At 39.6% G+C, this 9,362-nt stretch overlaps 1 pseudogene; it reads left to right on the top strand.

Annotated features, from left to right (window-relative positions):
- Nucleotides 1-368: 368 nt before the first annotated feature.
- LOC130965692 (clathrin light chain 1-like) lies at nucleotides 369-1,821 on the top strand (annotated as a pseudogene).
- The last annotated feature ends 7,541 nt before the right edge of the window (nucleotides 1,822-9,362 follow it).

Below are 9,362 nucleotides of genomic sequence, written 5' to 3' on the forward strand. Positions count from 1 at the left end.
ATAAATTATAACACATTGGCACTATATTTTAAATAAAATTAATACTTTTATAATATATCAAAATTTAATTTTATAATTCATCATTCAAAACAAAAATTCACATAAAAATAATTATAAAATCTTCATTCGAACGTCACCATTTTATTAATGGTAAATTGGGTCATCAAGCCACATCAATACTGTTAATGAGAAATGAATCAGGACTAACTTAGTGCACCTTTGTCATTGCTACCATTAGAATCACGATTTTGGGGCACGACGCCGGCGTCAGACCACTTTGGGCTTAACTCGAAGACCAGGACACAGAACGGAGCAGAAAACACCCATAAACAGATAGAAGTAAAAAGGGGAAGCACTTCTCAGAAAATATGGCGTTGAAGGAGAACAATGCAGTGTATCAACTCCAACCTTCTCAGATATGCGAATCATTCTTTGATCACGACGCCCAGCACCAACAAGAACAACAAGGTTTCGCCAGACGCCAATGGCGACGGTTAGATTCATTTTCTACTATCCATCCGATTTACTTTCTTGCTTTCTTTCATTCTTGTTTTCTACATTGTCCCTGGACAAAACGTCAACATGAAAATATTCAATATAGTTCTTGGGAATTGAAAATGCTGATCAAATTAGTTACTATTGGGACTAACCTTCTCTCTCTCTCTCTGTATGATCTTTAAAGATTTCGTGGAAGGTGAGCGGATATGGTTTATGCATTGAATATGGTCTTATGTTTTTTTTTCTTATTAATTTTGAAAGAGTTGAGGTAATTGAACTGTTCTGTGGACCACAAACAAGCAACACTGATTCCGAATGGGTTCTTTCACTTTTAACTATCATTCTTGTTGGATTGTTGTTATTTTCTCTTCCCCATGTACAGAAATTCTTACTAAGAGGTGTACATGGCAAATTAGATAAATTAATTATTATTGTAGAATCAGTGATCTTGTGTTTGTTTGGATATTTTTTTCTACCAAAAGCTGGTGATGTAAAGATTTTAATTGTAGGTTGTAAGCTAGCTGTTTCTTATTGTCCCTTCATTAAATATGTGTGTTCTGAATTCCTACGGCTACAATCACAATTATGGGGCCTGTTTAAGTGTATGAAATAATGAAATCTGAGTGGTGAAATAAGTATAGTTCTCTCTTGTTATAAACCAAAAGTTAATATAATTGTATACTCCTCTAAGTACAATTTTTATTCTTGACTTCCACTGCTGTAGTGAAAATGCCATTCATCTTGGGGAAAATGAAAAAAGAGAAAAGGAGTTACTGAGTCAAATTATCAAGGAAGCTGAAGAATATATTCAAGCTTTCTATGAAAAAAAAAAAGGTTAATTGTGAGACAAGCAAAGCTACCAACAGAGAAACGGAGAAGGTAGAAGAAATAGTGAAGTTCCCTTCTGCCTTTTTGCGGAACATTATTCATTTTGTGTCATTTCTCATGTTTTTTTAAAGAATATATCCAAATTGAAGAGAATGAATGTCAATATGTGCAGATATACTTGGCAAACCAAGCGAAGTTTCACAAAGAAGCTGATAAACATTACTGGAGATGATCCCTTCTGAGGTTGCCAATATTGAGAAGAGAGGAAGGAAAGCAGAAGCTGAGAAGAAGCATCAAGTCAATCCTATTCAAGGTCCCAAGCCTGGGAAACCTACAAATCTTGCAAGAATGCACCAAATGATTTTGAAGCTTCAACAGAACCCTCTGCCGCCCAAAGAAGACAACAAATATGGTAAATCTATGAAAGATGGAGAGGATGCCAAGATTGGAAAAATCCCAACCCCAACTGCAGCAAAAGATGCCGCCGCTAATTAGGGCTGTGCAAAAAAATTCAAATAATGGATTTTAAACCTAATCCAAACCAAATCATTTTAAAAATATTAGCTTAAAAAAAATACAAACTAAATTATATTAATTTTATAGTTTAATTTTTTAATTCAGAAAGTGTTTTTGGTGAGTTAGTGTACAACATTGAAAGAGCAGTATACCACGTACAAATAAATTTTTAGTATTATATTTGTCTTTTAGTGAGGTGTTGAATGAATATATTAGCCTTCGAAATAGCTTATAAATTATTCGATTGGTCAACTAAATTAAGGAGTTTCTAATCCATAGTCATTAGAATTTAATCTCCCCTCTTCTCCTCTACTGCCTACCTCTGCCGTGTTGCAATTGTGAAGCGTTGTTGTGATCCCCTACTCCAACTGCTTCGGAGTTCTTGGCATTCTCCTTTTCATCCATTTCAACTTTTAACATTTTACAATTCTAGTTCTGCTCTAAATTTTCTATTGTTGGTTTCTGTCGTCGATGCACCTCTTCTGATTCCTGCTTCGACTCTAGCTTCTTTGTACTTCTGACTCTGCTGCATTGTGCCTTTGAGTTGTGGCGACCCGTGATCCCCTGCTTCTGCTTAGTACTTATACAGATCTGCATCGAGCTGCTACAGTTTTATAGTTCATTTTTTTAATATTATTGCCCTCATGTTAAAGCTATTTAGTTTCACAATTGATGCAATTTTTTATTTTAAATTATTGTTGGGCCAATTACAAGTTTATAGTGTCATAACTAACAATTTATGTAGCTGTTAGTAGGTTGGTAAATCAGTTAAGGAGAAACAGTAAATATTCCTTTAGCAAAGAAAGAATAAATGACCAAATGTACCCATGAAAGATGGAAACGCTGACAATTGTACCCATAGAAGACCGAAACTAACTTTGTACCCATTGAAGATGCGGTCCGTGTAACAGAAATACCCTGCCTTGGTTTGACACCAGCTTCGTGCTTATACGAACCAACGTGGCACTCCAAACCCCCCAAACCCCTATCTACGTGGATTTGAACGTTTTTATAAGGATTAGCCCATGAAGTGGAAACCCTAGGGAGTCATCTTCCCCAATTCGAACTACACCCCAGTAAATGCAATTGACTTCAACCTCATCCAGTTGCAAGTGCACATAAGGAGAGAAGGAATTTTCTTGTGAGCCCAGGCATGTCGTTGCGAAGATATAACTCTCCTGCAAGTGATGGAACTCGCAGTAGTTCATCGAGTTGGAAGAGGATGAAAGGAAAGATGCTCGACGGGAAATGCTTGTGTGGGAGGGATGTTGTGTTGATAGAGTCTGGCACCATGAGAAACCCTAATAGATGGTTCATCAGATGTCCTGGGAGGGGGTAATGTACACAGTGTGTTCTTGTTCAGGTTAGAAATCTATTCTTGACATTGTAGTTGACACTTCGGTTGGTTTATTTTTTCCAGACGACAGATTGCAAATACTTTGTGTGGGTGGATGAAATTGAAGAAGGATGGGAGGATTTAGCAAGAGCTTTAGCAAGAAGAAATTCCGATCAGTCTTATCCAAGGCATGAGGATGGCGTGACTGTAACGAGTGGTTTGGAAAATCAGCCAGCATCGTCGATGATGTCCAGGAAATTGGAAAAATTTAGGGGTGAAGTTATGGGGAAACTTAGGGGAATGAGACTATTGCTCTCAACCATTGCGTTGGGGGTTGCCTTCTGTTTAATTTTTGAGTTGTATTTGGTTATGAAAGTGTAAGATGTGTATGAGTTGGGAACTTTGGTATGACATGCTGCTTAAGTGATTGTATAACTTTGATCTGGTTTTTATTAATTCTGAGGCATTAACATAGGCAAGAAGATTTCGATCTCTAGTAGTGTTATGTTTAGTTGTAGTTGATGCAGCCATGTAGATTGACGCAAAGTTTATATTGACACAATGCTATTGTAAATTAACCTGAATCTGTCTATTCTTCTTAAGGAAGCAAGTATAAGTAGAACAAGAAACATAGCAACAATATGCTTTCAGTTTCAATTCCAAGGATTCTTCCAAAATTATAAAATGCTGTGCTGTCAAAAGACTGATAAAATAACCATTGTTAATAGTGGATTCTGATTCACCAAAAATAAGAGTTATGACATAAGCCAAACCAGACCATGTTTGGTTGCTCAAAAAAACACCCTGAAATCAAGTTTAACTACCTTATCCTAAACCAGACCATGATAATTACACAATAGAAGAGTCTCGAGTTGCTCTTTAATATAACAAAACAACCAAATGCCAAAATCAGTTTTTGACGACCATGGTCGAGTACATTAAAAAACGAAAACATAACATTAATGAACCATGAAATTCCTATGTTGATTGAGTCTCCAAACCCATGAGTTTCTATCAAAGTGGAGTTGAGTTACTGCTCCCACTTGAAACACCTATTTTGATCCACTGAATGCGCCTTTCCTTCCACGTCCCCTGCTATGAAATCCACCCCGAGCAACTGTTCCTCGGCCTGTAGCACCCGTAGTCACTCCCGGCGTTGGCATGAATTGCACGAACCGGCTGGATGTCCCAGCACTAGCACCTTGCAGTGGATGCGCTGTAGTTTCAGAGTTGTGTGTGGATGGGGTGTTAGTTGGTTTGTTGGCAGATGGGGTAGGTGGTTGCTGTGTTTTTGCAGTGGGAGGGGGTCGCTTAACACTCCTCCTTTTAACTTGTTTCCTGGTTGTTGCATTGTTGGTTGGAGGTTGCTGTTGTGTGGTTGTTGGCGGCGGCATTCCCTGTAGTGTGCCATGTTAGAACAATTTGTTATTGTTGCAACAATAACAAAAGAATTATAACTAATGTAATGCACTTACTGGAGCAGGGTGTGGTCTTGTGGAATCATTTCCATCCTCAGTGGCTGTTGCTTCAGCCTCTGCAGCCTCTAGTGTCTCCTCCCAGAACATTTCAGCCATCATGTCATCATCATATTCCCCTTCAGGCACCTGCGAAGCAGCACTCTCTTCACCCATTGCCACTTTTCTCTTTTTACAAGTCCTTTTATTATGACCAGCCTAAAGCAAAGAATACTTAACGTAAGTTGAACATACATCATAATTACATACTTATTGCATCCTGAACTGATTTGAATAAATAACACATATGAGCAATACTACCTGGTTGCAGAATTTGCAGACAATAGTTCCAATCCTCCTCTTTGTTCTATGAGGGTCAATCTTGTCAGCAGGGGCATCGTTTCTTTTGTCTCTCTTGTATGAAGGTCTCCCAATTGGTTTTCTGTACCGTGGTGGTAGAATCGGTAGGGTGTCTAGCTGCTCCCAGAACTCCTGGCTTGGAACTGGCCGCATAGAACACTGATAGGCCGCATTATATGCACCCATCGTCAGCCAGTTATGGGCATACTCCTCTAGTCGCCTGTTTTGGTAAGCTAACGCAGCACATGCATGTCTACACGGGAGTCCGGTTAGTTGCCAAAGTCGACAACTGCAGGTAGCCTTGCCCAAATCCACACTAACCTTCATGGGCATACATTGGACTTCGTAAACATTGCCCGCATCATCTCCGGTTGGTAGAGGCCTCCACTTGTTGCTCTCTCGCTTCTCCCTCTCTAACCTGCTCTGCTGGGTTGGGGCCAACCGTCCACTATACCCAACCAACGCCTTCTTATTCCTAGCCATAATCCTCATTACATAGCACCTCACTTCCTCTAACATTGTAATTATTGGTTTGCCTCTCATTTTCTTCACCTTGGCATTAAAGACCTCGCAATTGTTGTTTGTGTAGTTGTCTGCTTTCGGATATTCACTGAAATGGGCCCTGCTCCATTGTTTCAGACTGATCTTATCCAAGTATTCCCATGCTCCAACATTGATCTTCTTTAGCTTATCCATGGCAGCATTGAAGTCTTGTGTTGTGGTTGACTTAGCACATGACCACAGACACATCTTCAACTCTAAGTCACTCCATCTCTTGCGGAAGTTTTGCCATAAATGCATGGCACAGAATCTATGGTTTGCATTTGGATAAATTTCCTGCACTGCAGGTATTAACCCCTGCATGTAGACATAAAAATTCCAGGGGATAATAGTGGTTAACAATCCTCACACTAATTTAGAAATAGGGTGAATATAAGTGTGTGTAACCTAATTAACACTTTCAGCAAGTAACATATCAGCCATCAACATATACACAAAGTCCAATATCAGCAAGTAACATCTCAGCCATCAACATATTCAGCATTTTAAATAAAGACGAAGTTCTTATTTTAAATAAAATCACTCATTAATCTGGTTTTATTTCTGAAAGTTGAGATAACTTTGTGTGAACCGCACACTTATTTCCTCTTAAATCTCAATTCAATCAGGTATTTGATCTTAATTTAATACACTAGATACCTAAAAACACCAATATATAAGCTTATTCAAGATAAAAAAGCTTGTTATAGTACATTCTAACATTCATCTTAAATCTGAAGGTTACACTGCTTTTAGAATTTTTTTCATAGACTAGAAATTTACCGGAAGAGACGAGAACGTACAGAAAAAGATAAGGCATAGCACATGATATATATATGAAAGAAACAGATAAGACCGAAAGAGATAGACCATGTAACAACACTTGTCATTCCCTTGGAATATCAGCTAGACAAAACACCATTAAACAGACAATGTACAGAGCACCATAAGGAATCCAAAAAAGTAATCCTAACCCAAATAAAGTCAATACTCGATAACTATAGACAGAAGCAATTAATTCTAATTCGCACCAGACATCAACTACACTAAATAGGCATAATCAAAAAGGGTACTTTTTGCATATCTGACATAAAGTTAAAGCCATTCGCCTGAAAATCTCTGACGTCCTCTTGTAGTATCTCTATGAACCACTTCCAACTTTCCTTATTTTCTGACTCCACAATTGCATAGGCAATAGGATAGATATGATTATTTGCGTCCTGTCCTATTGCTGTCAATAACTGCCCCCCGTAGTACCCTCTAAGAAAGGTCCCATCCAAACTGATTAAAGGTCTACAACCTCCCACAAATCCCTTCTTGCACGCATCAAAGCATATATATATCCTCAGAAACAAAGGATTCGAATCAGGAATAGGATTCGTATGTATCCTTACTGTCGAGCCAGGGTTAGTCTTTAGTATTTCATTACCATAATCATGAAGTCTTGCATACTGTGCAATCTCGGAACCCTCAATCCTCTCCTTCACCTTCTTCATAGATCTGTAAATTTTCCTCTCATTGATGAGTACATCATACTCAGACCTGAAGTATTGGTCAGCCTCCCTCACTGTCAAGTTTGGTTGAACTCTAATCCTCTCCTCTAGCTCATCTATTACCCATTTCCCATCTGTTGACTTACAGTGATTATCTCTGCTACAAGTGTGTTCATTGACAAATGTCTTTACCTGATAACTTGCGGGAAACGTTCTCTTGGCACAATAGATTTGCCAAGGACAGTCCTCATCATAGCATATAGCTTGGATCTTGTTGAGTCACAACGAGCAAAGAATATGCTCCTGCCAATGTGGATATTAAACTTTTGGACAGCCTTCCTGAACTGGTTGAGAGTCTCAAACTCCATCCCCAATTCCATCCTCACCTGGCTAACTAGGGCATCAGCGTTGCTCTGAGGAAAAACTGGACTCTCAGTATCATCGTCACTTGCTATGCTATGCAAGTCCTCTGAAGAATAGCAATGATGTCCAGGGTTTTCATCAGAAAATTCATCCTCCTGAACTGGCACATAAAAGGTTGGTGGCTTGTCCGGATCAGGGTTCGGGATAAATGATTGCCCTGTAGGGGGAGGCCTCCTGGTTGATCTCCTCTTTTTCCCTTTTTGCCCTCCATCAACCTCAAATGAAGGATTGCTTTTATTAGTTTGGGGGATCCTATTGGAATCAGAGGATCTGCCTGAATCAGGGATCGATTGGGAAAGTGGATTCCTACACGGCTGTGGGGTGTATTGGGTAAGTTGTTCGGGTTCAACAGGTTCAGAAACATTTGCTTCAGGCTGCTGGGAGGGTTGTGACTGACTTGATGGTGGCTGATCTGGTAGGACAGGGGTTGGAGGAGGCTGAGAAAACTGTCCTGTTTCATGGGATGATGCTGGTTGTGGATCTGCTGTCTCCTGGGGCACACTGTGACTGTCCTCTTTTTGGGCCACAACTTCAGCCTGTTTATTTTCTTCATGGGCCTCTACCATGTTCTGGGCCTCACCCCTTCTTTGGTCATCTTTCACAACTTGCACATTACCTACAATTTCAGCATCATCATGATCTTCCACTACTATCAATCTTCTCTTTGGACTCTTCTTTGGTGTTGGAGTCCTTTTCGCACATGTCTTTACTCTCCTCTTTGACGGAGTCATATTGTTCTCCTCAACAATCACAGCCTGGTCCACCGGATGCTCTGTATACACATTGATTTTGTTACCATTCTTCACGGTTGCCTCATACATTCTAACTACGTCCATATCAACCCTTAGGTCCCTCAACCCATCATGGAGCTCCTTCCCCGGTTCTTGCCAGTAAAAATTAGAAACAGACGTATATCCAATATCCTTCAACAAATCAGTTATAAAAAACCCATTCAGTGTGTCAACGTTCACCCTATTGATTTCTGTGACTTCACCATCAGTATAACTAATTGACCCACCAGGCCCTCTCTCAAACCGTCCTCTATGATTAATACACAGTGTTATATGGACGGTGGCCATTCCTGAAAATTAAAATACCCAACACAAGCTAATAAAACATTGTATCTAACCACTGGTAACACAAACCCTAACCCAACTTTTCTACCAATCTTCAGCAATCACATGATTTCATTAGGTACAAGAATATGTCTAACTAATGGGAATGAAATGAAATTAATCAACAATGGCTATGAGATACCTCTGTTCGCTGAGCAGCAAAGGTCGTCACCTCTGCGCTGTCCACCACGACACCCTTGGGCGACGTATTGGCTTCGTACAGGTTTCTTCACCTTGGGGACGACGATGACGAAACCCCTTGATTCACCTTCTTCCCGTCGTCGTTATTCACAACACTTCTCCGACTGGGAAAGTAAGCGATCGCGACGGCAATTCCTCTGCTAGGGCACACCGTTCCTCTCCCGCGCAATGGATCTCAAAAACCAAACAGTTGGCAAAAAAAAAGGGTTTAATCCACGTAGATAGGGATTTGGGGAGTTTGGAGTGCCACGTTGGTTCGTATAAGCACGAAGCTGGTGTCAAACTAAGGCAGGGTATTTCTGTCACACGGACCGCATCTTCAATGGGTACAAAGTTAGTTTCGGTCTGCTATGGGTACAATTGTCAGCATTTCCATCTTTCATGGGTACATTTGGTCATTTATTCTTATTCACAGTTGTAAATTGATCCCAACTTGTTGCATGATCAATTTTGCCTCATCTCTTGATTGTATTTGAGGATTAAGTTTTCTGATAATTCTAAATTTACAATTAAAAAGAAAAGAAAAAAAGGAAGAAAAAGGGATAGAAAACCTAACAATATAAAGATTTAAAACATATTTTTTTAAAAAGCTCAACAT

Source organism: Arachis stenosperma, chromosome 3, assembly GCF_014773155.1.
Source record: "Arachis stenosperma cultivar V10309 chromosome 3, arast.V10309.gnm1.PFL2, whole genome shotgun sequence".
Lineage (NCBI taxonomy): Eukaryota > Viridiplantae > Streptophyta > Magnoliopsida > Fabales > Fabaceae > Arachis > Arachis stenosperma.